General features: G+C 45.0%; 1 protein-coding gene across 11 annotated transcripts in view; it reads left to right on the forward strand.

Moving 5' to 3' along the window:
• The window catches only part of L3mbtl3 (L3MBTL histone methyl-lysine binding protein 3), a 112,331-nt gene that overhangs the window by 1,764 nt on the left and 99,486 nt on the right, over positions 1-11,081 (forward strand). For 3 of the 11 annotated variants that reach the window (XM_010639145.3, XM_010639151.3, XM_010639150.3), the window contains exons 2-3: positions 2,575-2,648; positions 5,225-5,366. The gene's annotated coding sequence lies outside the window, so the exon portion shown is untranslated. Of the gene's footprint in view, positions 26-2,574; positions 2,649-2,860; positions 5,008-5,224; positions 5,367-11,081 lie in introns of those variants that run through there. The other 8 variants (XM_010639153.3, XM_010639154.3, XM_010639155.3 and 5 more) reach the window with 5 other exon arrangements.

Genomic DNA, 11,081 nt, shown 5'->3' on the forward strand with positions numbered 1-11,081 from the left:
CCCCACCCTCCGCGGGGAGACGAAGGTAAACGGCGCTTCGGTTTCCCTTCTCGGGCCCCTGCCGCCGCCACCCCGCTTCCTTGTCCTCCCCCCTCCCGATGTATGTATGCATTTGGGAGGGGACCCGAAAAGCGGAGCCCCCTTCCTTATGCGCCCTCCTTCACCCCCGCGTCCCCGGCCCCCTCCTCGCCACCGCGGGCCCCGCCCGAAACCGGCACGGGGGAGCGTTCCGAGTGCACAGAAACACAAATGTAAAAAATTGTTCTCGGCGAAGGGGCGACCGAGACTTGCAATAAGAATTTGGGGTCGTGGCCGGGGCGATCGGGTGCGTGGAATTCTCCTTTTGGCCCCCGATCGCCTTTCGTGATGTCCCCACGGGTGTTGGGGGCCCCGAGGCTCTGGGCTGGCTATCACGGTCGCGTGGATTTTTGCGCAAGTTTTTAGAAAAACACTGACTCCACTAGAGAGCATTTCTCCGGAAAGTTTCAAGTGCCTCAAAATAGCGAACGTGCAAAACTGGCCAAGGGGAGACCTCTAGCGGTTAAACGCGTCCTAAGTTCGGAGGGCCGAGAGCAAAGTTTGGCCTTTACTTCTGGCTACGTCGCCGTTCAGACGTGGAAGCGATTAGAGGACGGGCGAGCGGGCCAGCGGCGGCCGGGCGCCGTGTGGAAGGATGCGGATCCGAGCTAGAAAGTTGGGGAGAGCGGAGAGCAGTGAGTCCCGAGCACTCGGCCCCGCCGTTTCCACCCGTTACTCTGCTCTCACGAAGCCACGTTGCTTTTGCTCTGCAGTTTGAGACGGGGCCTTCCTTGGTGAAGGAACAATTGCGTGTTTTTGCGTGTGTCGTCGCCTGTATCTTTCACCAGTCTCTGATCGCGAGTGAAAGCGAGTGATTTCAGTTTGAATGTTACTAAAAGTACAAGATGATATGTGTTTAAAACTGAAAAAGAAAAAAAACCGAGAAAAACCTTTTGAGGTTTATTTACATTTCATATGAGCTGGTAATTTTATTCTTTGGGAAATGTAACTTAGGGCTCACGTTCCGTTCATAGCTGTATAGTTCCATATATATAGGCGCCCGGTCTAGTTCTAAGGGTGTGATTTTGTTTTGTTGGTTAAAACATCATTACTGAGTGCTTTATATAATCTGTGACTTGAAAATTTAGTATTTTTAGGAAAACACTTTAAAATGTTACCCCATTCCCCACAAGTTCCCCTTTCCCCATGTACAAGAGCTTTATTTCTTTTTTCCTTCTGTTTTCACTTTTTTTCTTGTCCCTTCCTTCCTTTTCCCCTCCCTCTTCCCCTGTTCCCCTCCCCATTTGAGCACTTTCTTCCCATTTCCCAACATCTATTATACTTCTCAATCCTTATTTCCACATCCAGATTCTCACACCAGAGAAAAAAATGCTATATTTAAACACACGTGTCTGATTTATTTCACTGAGTGTGGTCTCGAGGTCCATCCATTTGGCTATAAATGTCTGAAGCTCATCCTTCTTTATGGCAGAGTAGTACTCCATTGTATAAAAAAACCCCACATCTTTATCCACTGGTTGGTTGATGGGCATTTGGGCTGTTTCCAAGATTTAGTTTTTACAAACTGTGCTGCTGTAAACATGGGTGTGCATATATCACGGTGGCTTGATGCTTTTAATTCTTTCAGAAAGATGCCAAGAAGGGGAATAGCTGGGTCAAATGGAACCTCTAGTTTCAGTTTTTTTGGAAATTTGCACACTGACTTCCACAGTGGTTGCCTCAGTCTATGCTCCCACAAGCAGTGGATCACTTTCTTTTTTCTTTTCTTTTCTTTTCCTTTCTTTTCTTTTCTTTTCTTTTCTTTTCTTTTCTTTTCTTTTGTTTCTTTCCCGGGGATCGAACTCAAGCCCTTGCACTTCTGAGGCAGGCAGTGGAACCACTGATCTAAATCCCTGGCTTGGCTGATTTCTTGATAGCAGCCATTCTTTCTGGGGTGAGGTGAAATCTCAGTGTTGTTTTCATTTGCATCTCAAATGACCAGTGATGTTGAACATTTTTTCAATTTATTTGCTTTCAATTTATTTTCATATTTGCTGTCTCTAATTCTTTATCTGAGAAATGTCTTTTCATTTCAGATGCCCATTTTTACATTGGGTCTTTAAATTTGGGGGACCTGTCTTGTTGTTTTTGTTGTTGTTCTTTCTATATTCTACTTAATAGTCCTTTATCTGAATAGCTGGTAAACATAATATCTATTCTTTTGCCAGTGTGTACCTGTAAAGTATTGGGTTAATTTTAGAGAAATACAATGAGGGAGATTCAAGTTGTCCTACATGATCCTGTAAATTTCACCTGCCTATTAGACAGTGCGATATCTGATTGGGTGAATTTAGGATATGGGAATGAGATGGATAATTAAAATTAATTTCACCTCACCTGACACTAGTTTATTTTAACAGTCAGAGTGATGTGTGAAACTAAGTATGCCAGAGTATGGAAATGTAAAGTGATTACTTGTGCTTTATGGACTTGAAGGCTTCTTTTGATGACAGTGATTTGATTTTTTTACCTTTTCTCTTTTAAAATCTGTGCTAGGTCTTAAGGAGGAGTCTTGAGGGTGCACAGTGATTGAGAAGACCGCCTAAAGTTTCTATCTTCACTGCCACAAGGTAAGATTTGCTTGGTGGTATAAATTGCTTAATACACTTGCAAATGTTGGAAGTTACATTTGAGAATCAGGAAGGAGAGTGTGGGCTGGGATTAGCAGAAACACCTAAATTTGCTGGGTGTGGTGGTGCACACCTGCAGTCCCAGTACTGGGGAGGCTGAAGCAGGAGGATCGCTGTGAGTTCGAAGCCAGCCTGGGCTACATACTGAGTTCAAGGTCAGCCTGAACTACATAGCCAGACTTTGTCTCAAAAAAGAAAGAAATGCCTAAGTTTGTAACAGTTGCTTTGAATGCATGAACTTGCACTAAAGTGTGTTTGAGGGCTAACTGAAACATGAGATTTTCCTGGGTAATCTTGAGAATGGCTTACTGACAAGATTCTTAGCCTTTCTGCATCTTCTGCTGAAAGCAAGTTGTTTTATTCTTTGGAATGGAAAAACAGAAAAACTGGAAAAAGGCACTGTAAATTCACATAACTGTCACATAGGTAGGTATTCAGTGATACAGAAGATTCCAGAACTCTAAATGGGTTGGAGGTCTGTGATAAAAATTTTGTAGCTAAAATTTACAATAAGAGTTTTGGAGTAGTTAAGTCACTCTGCCGGCTTTAAGTCAAGCAGGGCTGAGTCCTGCCGGACTCAAGGAGAGGGGTAGTGAGGTCCTAGCAGGTGAGCATGGATGTGTCCACTTTTGAACACGGCTCCGGGGGACGCGGCCACTGTCTGGTAAAGCTTATCGCCAGTTACCCTAGACCCATTTTTCCTTTTTTTTGTGAGCAGGACTAGTAACCCTCACGGACGTCAGGCTGAGTAGCTAGGCTATAAAATGCACCATCACAGGTGTGCGCTGTCTTTCTCTGCTTGTGGCTCATCTTCAGGGCTGTGACCAGCGTGGCTGGTAGGTGTGGTGCAGACGTGTAGGTGACAGGTGGCACAGGTGAGGGAGAAGACTGCCGGGAGGTGGGTCTGACAGGCTCCCCGGTGCTCAGGATAGCGCTTGTCCTTCATCTGGGGACACGTTGTGGCTGAGGAGAGCAGGCTAGAGTAGGAGCCAGAGGGCTGAACCTCTTCACTTCATGGATCACCCATGGGAGTCCCTTTACTCCTTCTGCTTAGTTTTGTCATGTGGAAAAGGAGAATAGCAGTACTTGCCTTACTTCTTTTTGAAAAAAAAAAGGATCAAATAAAGTAAGATTTTAAGACTCATAAAGAATTATTCATGTGTGTGTTCACTGTGTTCTCATTTTAGCCAGGCCTTATGAAGGGCAGGAGGTAGGCTGTCTAGGGTATGCTGATTTAATTCTTGCCTAAAATTTTTAGATTGGTTTCTGGTGAACGTAGTGTGTGTGTGTGTGTGTGTGTGTGTGTGTGTGTGTGTGCAAACTTCCAGCCGTATTTCTTTTCTTGAGAAAAGTAATATACTTTTGATAATATTAGATCCTTGAAGTGAGGGACTGAGGTTTAACATGGTGCTAGATATAAAGCCTGAAATTTATTTATCCCAAATTAGTCATTTAATAAATAAGAAGAATAAATGAAAGAAATACTTGAGAGTAACGCCTTCTTGTGGAAATGGTACGGCAGTGAAAGTCAAAGAGCTGGTCTGAAGAGAATTCAGGTACTGTAATTAATGATTTGGCTGCGGGAGTCCACTGGGAGAAGAGGCCAGGAAATAGGTAACTGGGGTAGTAGTGATTTAAACTAACTATGAGGCCAGAAACTGATGCCTGTAAATGACTAGAGGTAGGGGAAGTCCATGTCAGGGCTTTTCCCACTCCTTTTCTGGACCCCTTTGCCGTTACGTTTTATTTATAGCCAACTCTCCAAAATCTAGGTAGAAAAAAGTTACAAGTACTGTTTGTCACTGTTCTCAATTTGATAATACTGAGGCTGGCAACATTAACCTTGATGTGTTGAGTTTTATTTCATCTCTTGTCTTTTGTAGATTCTCCAATATTCTAAGGACCCAAAGCCCCTAAGTGGAGGAAAGAAAAGAAATATATGTCCTATTGAATTAGTCCCCGAATAAGGGAGAATGTTGGTTCTTGGGTAATTCTGCTGGTCACTTTGACGCTTTATTTTTTAAGAATTGTATGCTGTTTCACCCAGCACCCCTGACAGCAGATGTAGTTAGAGGGGCAAATTTATGAGAGAAGTTACTTGATGTGCTACAAGACAAGGCTGTCCTTAGGGTCCCCAGGGTGGGTGAGTGAGCGATCCCTCTGGTACTTAACCAGCTTTTTCTGAGCTCTTACAGGGTCGAAGTCTAAGAGATGAGGTTTTGGCCTGGTAGAGTTCCCGAGGATTAGACGACTCTGAGCTCTGGGAGGAAGAAATTGCATGACGGTCGCACATGGACAGGTGGAGAGAGTGAGGGTTTTAGACTAGGGAGCCGGGAAACACGGATTCGGGCTGTCTGTTGTAGGACCATGCATATAATTGTGTGTATGGTGCCATCCAGTGCCTTCTTTATTATTACTTTTAATACTTGCCCTTTAGAAAACAGTAAGCAGCTGTACTCACTAGTGAGTAGGGTGGGTGATGGATTGGGCTGACTGCTTCTCTTTGACCTCACAAGGTGACTTTCTGGCGAAGATCTGCCCGACCGCTGACCTAATTGCTGCTTCTGAGGGACTCATTCCTGGGCCGGGGCGCAGTGGTTCCACCGCCTGCCTTGCAAGCACAAGGTCCCGAGTTTGATCCCCGGTACCAAAACTGTGGTGAGAGACTCATTCCTCCCAAGGATTTGGGGTATCACGGTATACAAGGGTGATTAAAAAGCACAAGGAATGTTTACAAGACAAACTTACAGTAAAAGACACATTAATCCCCCTCAAAATAGTTCCCCTCACTTGGGTCACACTTACTGCATTGTTGGTTCGTGTTTTCCGGAGCAGTTCTGGAAGTCCTTTTGCATCTGTCTCTATGAGGTGTGATCAGAAGTGTGGCTATTGTCGCTGCTCAGTGCCACCTAGTGGGAAGGGAGGCTGGTGAAAAGCTCACGATGTGTCCTCGCCAGACGTGGCACCTGGTGACTCCAGGCTCTTCCCCACAGTCAAAATGATCGAGAAAAGAATGTTTGGGATTGATTCGGGTAGCTTTGCGCAGGGGCAGCCCCGTAGCCAACAGGCGTTTATCTGATGCACAATTGTTGCCAATTGAATTGATGCCGGTCATTGAGGCAGCTGTGACAGCACAGCTAAAGACTCTCAGGAAAGAATTCTCCAGAACTGCTTCAGAACGTGGCAAGAGCGATGGATGTGTCTGTTTGCAATGAGGAGTATTTTGACAGACATCCATGGCAACGTGTCTGTTACTGTGACAGTTTATTAAAATTTACGCATTCACTATTTCTTGATTACACCTCCCGGGTGAAGATAGTGTGTTTAGAGGGACTTATGTATAGGTTCATGTGTATATATATTTATCTTGATGGTTTGTTTTTTGAGACAGGGTATCAGTGTGTAATTCAGGCTGGCCTTGAACTCACAATGTAGCCCAGGCACTCATCCAGCCTCAGGCTCCCAGCTGCTGGGATTGTAGGGGTTCACCACCATGCCTTGAAATCTGAGGAATCTTTAGAAGATGTATTTTGTCCAGGGAGTCATTATCCAGTGGGAATATTCGCAGGCTTTCTCTTTACCATGTCAGATTGTTTCACTGATTCATGCGGCTTTGAGTCAGTTACGGGAGACTGTGAACCGGCATTGATTGTAGTAGTTACGTGCCAGTGAAAGGGAACACCGGGGCCAGGTACCTTTGACAGATAGTTAAATTTGATTTATGCGGCTCAGAAGTGCCCATTTAAGAGACAGGGCAGTTTGGAAGAAAGAACACAGCATTTGGGTAAGGAAACGAGTGGAGTTGGGTGATTTTGGGTGAGAGCTTTTCCTCATGGGCTCAAGTTTTCTCAGAAGGGGACTTAGAATTAAGGATTTGGATGGTGATTGTAAAGACTGCATTGGTGTTCTGTGTAATACAGTAAAATGTCCCTCCTGTGTTAATCTTCTTTCCCTCATATACGCATCTGTTTTTTGAAAATTGAGTCCAGGAAGTGATTTACATAATCAACCCTTAGAACAGCATTGAATGAACGAAGTGTTGGAGCTAGCAGAGAAGAGAGCTTGAGTTCTTGGCCTTAGTGTGTTCAGGATGGAGTTGGAGGTCTGCCGTGCACACGGGGTGGCTGTTTACAGCCGTGGCTCACCGTGAGACCAAGGGTGCGTGGCTGGAGAGACGCAGGCACAGGCACCATGGTGGAACCTCGGGGTAGGGTGTCCGATGTGCTCCCGGGCTGGGCTGGGCTTTGCAGGGCACCTGAAGTCTTGGTATTCTAGCTGCAGTTGTACAGTGAGTGTCTTTCAAATGTCAAGCACTAATTAGGGGCTTCAGATGTACTCATTAATTCATCTAAAAATACGCACAGTTCTCCTTACAACTTTCACTAACCTTGGACACTGGGTCTAATTTCTCTTTTAAAGTAAATAGTTTCCAGAGATACTTTGTAACTTGTCTGACTTCATATCTTGCAGTTGGAAAGGGGTGAGTCTGGGGAAATGTTTCTAGTTTAGGACTGCATTGTTACATGTGTAGGTTTCTGAGTTTCAAAACAGTAGTTCTAGAAGATCTCAAAGAACACCCATTTCCAGGTTGATACGTTTGTCCTTACGCATTAGTTTATGCTAAGTTGAGCAACAAGTATACCAGAGATGTTGGGAAGATAACTATCTTTTCACTTCTTTGTTTCTTTCTTGAACCAAGAATTGAGAAAAGAACACTTGGTCTAGTCCATGGCCTTGAAACGACCACATCCTGTTAATAAAGCAGTCAGTCAGAAAGAATGGGACCTGAGTTTACCGAAGTAGACTCAGAAGATAACGTGCTCAAAAGCAGGGCGTTCAAAGGAAAGCGAAAATGGAGGAATAGAGATGATGGTGCAGAGGAGCCAGGCTGGGGAATACAGTGTCCCAGAATCAAGAAGGAAAATTGAATATGAACGAGACGATACTCAAGAACAGTGCTTTTATTATCTGCGTTGTACTCGACCAGAAGGCGGGGTCCTGTGTTTGCGCCCTAACACTGAGTAGGTTACGGTGGCCTGTGGCGCTGGGGATTCTCTCTCTGCTGGGTGAGGTGGGCCCATCAGGCAGTCTCATCTGACCGAGAGCAAAGCCACTGCTTGGGCCGATTACTGAGCAGTGGATGGTTTCTTTGTTGCAACTCTGAGAATCAGTACTTCTCTTGAGCTTTCGCAGTGTGCTAGGCCTTTTCAAGCTGCTGCCATAGCTTGTGTCGAATGAAACTCATTCCGTGTCTAGAACATGATCCACCAGCATGGGTTCGGGCCTCCCCTCACTCTGTGAAACTGCAGAATCCTCAGTAGTGAACTGAGATTTCTACGTGGTCAGTCGCCTGGTCCGGTTGTTCAGTGATCTCAGTAATTCAACCCGTTGGTTTGTGTTCTCCTTTGGTAGACTTGAAGCCAAACTGTCTGATGCACTGATAAAAAGGTTGGTTATGAATGGCCATCAGTTTAAGCCCATAGGCGTCTCTTCAGCGAGAGAAGTAAAATCTGGTCAAATCGAATTTAAAAAGATAAATCAAGTGAAAATCATTTAATTTTAGCTCTGTATTCTATAAAGATATGAATTAGAGCCAGGGATTTAGCTCAGTGGTTCCACTGCCTGCCTCACAAGCGCAAGGTCCCAAGTTCGATCCCTGGGTAGCAAAAAAAAAAAAAAAAACTGGGCATGGTAGCACAGGCCTGTAATTCCAGCACTTGGAAGGCTGAGGCAGGAGGATCACTGTGAGTTCAAGACCAACCTGGGCTACATAGTAAGTTCCAGGTCAGTCTCACCTACGTAGTGAGACCCTGTCTCAAAAAAACAAAAAAAACAAACAAACAATAAAAGATATGAATTAGAGTAAGATACCACTTTTAGCATTTTTTTTTTAAAGGTTATGGAGTGAAATAAAAAAGAACAAGACACTACTTTTAGTTTTTCTTTTTTCAATTCAGGTTCTTGCATATGTATCAAAGGCTTAGAAATATGTGTCAGATAGGGTCTTGTTCTTTTTATGGCCTTTGAATCTCTCGAATGGGTGTAAAATTCCTATTATCATCCTTCTCATGTAGTATGTGGATGAGATGATAGCAGTTTTGAGGAAATTTCTTCCTCACACAGAGGTGTAGTCTGTACGTTGAACATTTGACGAGGATATGTTCAGTAGGCCACAGGCCTGCTAATGTCAGTTAACGTGATTTCACTTTCTGAGTGCTTTTTTTTTTTTTCTCTTGAAAGGCATTTTTAATTTTCTGTTCCTCCTTTAGAGGAAGTAAGTAGGTTAGGCCACAGAATCTGAGATAATTCGTCCTTGTTACAATAACAGACGTAGGGGCAGGAAGTTGAGATTTTTGTAGAAGTTGCCCTTGGTGACTGCTCCTTTGTGTACAGTTCTCTGTGATGGAACAGATAGCAATCCAGATGTCGTCGCTGCTGTACCTTAAATATGGGAGCCTGCACCTTAAAACATGACCATTCATTAAAACGGAGGTGTTTTTGAGAAAGTATCAGTAAGGTGGAACCATTTTAGGAACTGATTTATTTTTATGTTTAAATATGTATTTCTTTTTTAATTTATTTTTTTGAGACAGGGTCTCACTATGTACTTAAGACTGGCCTTGCACTCACTATATAGCCCAGAATGGCCTCAGACTTGTGGCGATCCTCCTGCCTCAGCCTCCTAGGTGCACCACCAGGCCCAGCCTGATTTCATAATTAAAGGCAGCGTGGATCAGTTGACATTTGAATATCTGTTAAGCAAGGAAAGTTGAGAATAGAAGACCCAAATGTTGGAGGATTTGTTCTTGATTGTACTGAGATTTCACTTATCACACTGAAATAATCTAGGGTTTTACCTGTCTCAAATTTATGAACTTGGGCCCTCATGGCAAAATTTCACATGTCCCCAGAACAGTTCTCAATTCCCATGTGTGTGCCACTCGAGTTTGTATCAGCAGGGTGAGGAGAATATCAAAGCTGTAGCTGTCATGCTTGATTTGAAAGGAAACATTTGCTTTTTAGCAATGTGTTTGTTGAGAGGTGCTTCAAGTGTGAGTTTAGAGTTTTCTCTTATCCTTATTGAATAAGCTCATTTTAGAGGTTTGAATTTAACTTCCTTTGATGTGTTCTTCACTGATGCTTAAATACGGAGAGTTTCTTGGAGCAGTGATGTTATGCTTCTGCCAAAGAGGTAAATAAATACTCAGCGGCCTTGCCTTCGGTACTTGGAATTCTCTCTGGTGACGGTAAAATGGATGGACAAGCGAATTCCTTCCTCTGATATCCTCTTCACTGGTCTGCTGCTGCGTTTCCCCTTTTCATTCACTCATTCATTTGATAAACTCTGGCTCCCTGCTCTGAGTCTTCTGGGGGTTAAATGTGAGTAAATCAAGGCGTCCTTTGGAACCCACTGAAAGAGGGCCGTGTGTCTTCAGCCCTTCCTCCCGGGTCTTACGTGCTCATGCGTTGTCCAGGGTAGGAAGAGGCTGTCCCGTAGTCCCCTGGGGCCTCTCCGTGGAGGTCTGGAGCTTCTTTCTCCTCTAGCCTGCCCAGCCCCTTGCCTGCTAGGACTTCCTGTTCACCTCTGTCCCAGCTGTCTGGGTCCTGGAGCCACTGTTGCTAGGCAGGGAGGTTCCTGTGTCCCAGTAAGCTTGCCAGAGGCCCAGCCAGGTGAGGTGCCTTTTCTTCAGAACTTAGGTCTTTTTGCTGGAGGGAGGTGGGTCGTTACATCTTTGTTTTCTTTGGAAGAGCTTTGCAGAACTAGCGGCTGTTGATCTTACACGGGAAAACCTTGCCAAGCCTCTGCGACGTCTCAGAGCTCAGCCGTTGTCCTCTCCGTCCTCCTCTGCCCCAGGCTCTGCACCCCTCGAAGATGACGCAGGGCTCTGTGATGCCGGTGTGTTGGCCCTATGCGGTCATTATCCCTCACCTCTGTGCTCCAGAGCCCTGCACCTGGGGCTTGACAGCAGGTCAGCGCTCAGAACAGTGCGTTTGTTTTTCTTCACTGCTGCTGTGGCTCTGATGGGCTGAGCGTCCACTGTGGGGAGCGCTCCAGCTCCCATCTTTTTATTTTTTCGAGACAGTGTCTCACTGTGTAGTTCAGACTGCCCTGAAACTCACTATGTAGCTCAGGTTGGTCTCGAACTCTCAGAGATCCTCCTGCCTCAGCCTCAGGAGTGCACGGATTACAGGTGTATACCACCACGCCCAGCGACTCCCATCATTTTTTGTTAAAAGGTTTTATGTCCTCATGAAGGAGGTATTCCTATCCATTTTGCAGTGGGAAGAGCTACAGGGCTCAAGAGATGGAGGGTAGGCGCCCTTCCTGATGTATTATTACCCGGCTAGGAAACTAACAGTGATGTTCACACC

This window comes from Fukomys damarensis, unplaced genomic scaffold (genome assembly GCF_012274545.1).
Source record: "Fukomys damarensis isolate Sample0158 unplaced genomic scaffold, DMR_v1.0_HiC HiC_scaffold_14, whole genome shotgun sequence".
Lineage (NCBI taxonomy): Eukaryota > Metazoa > Chordata > Mammalia > Rodentia > Bathyergidae > Fukomys > Fukomys damarensis.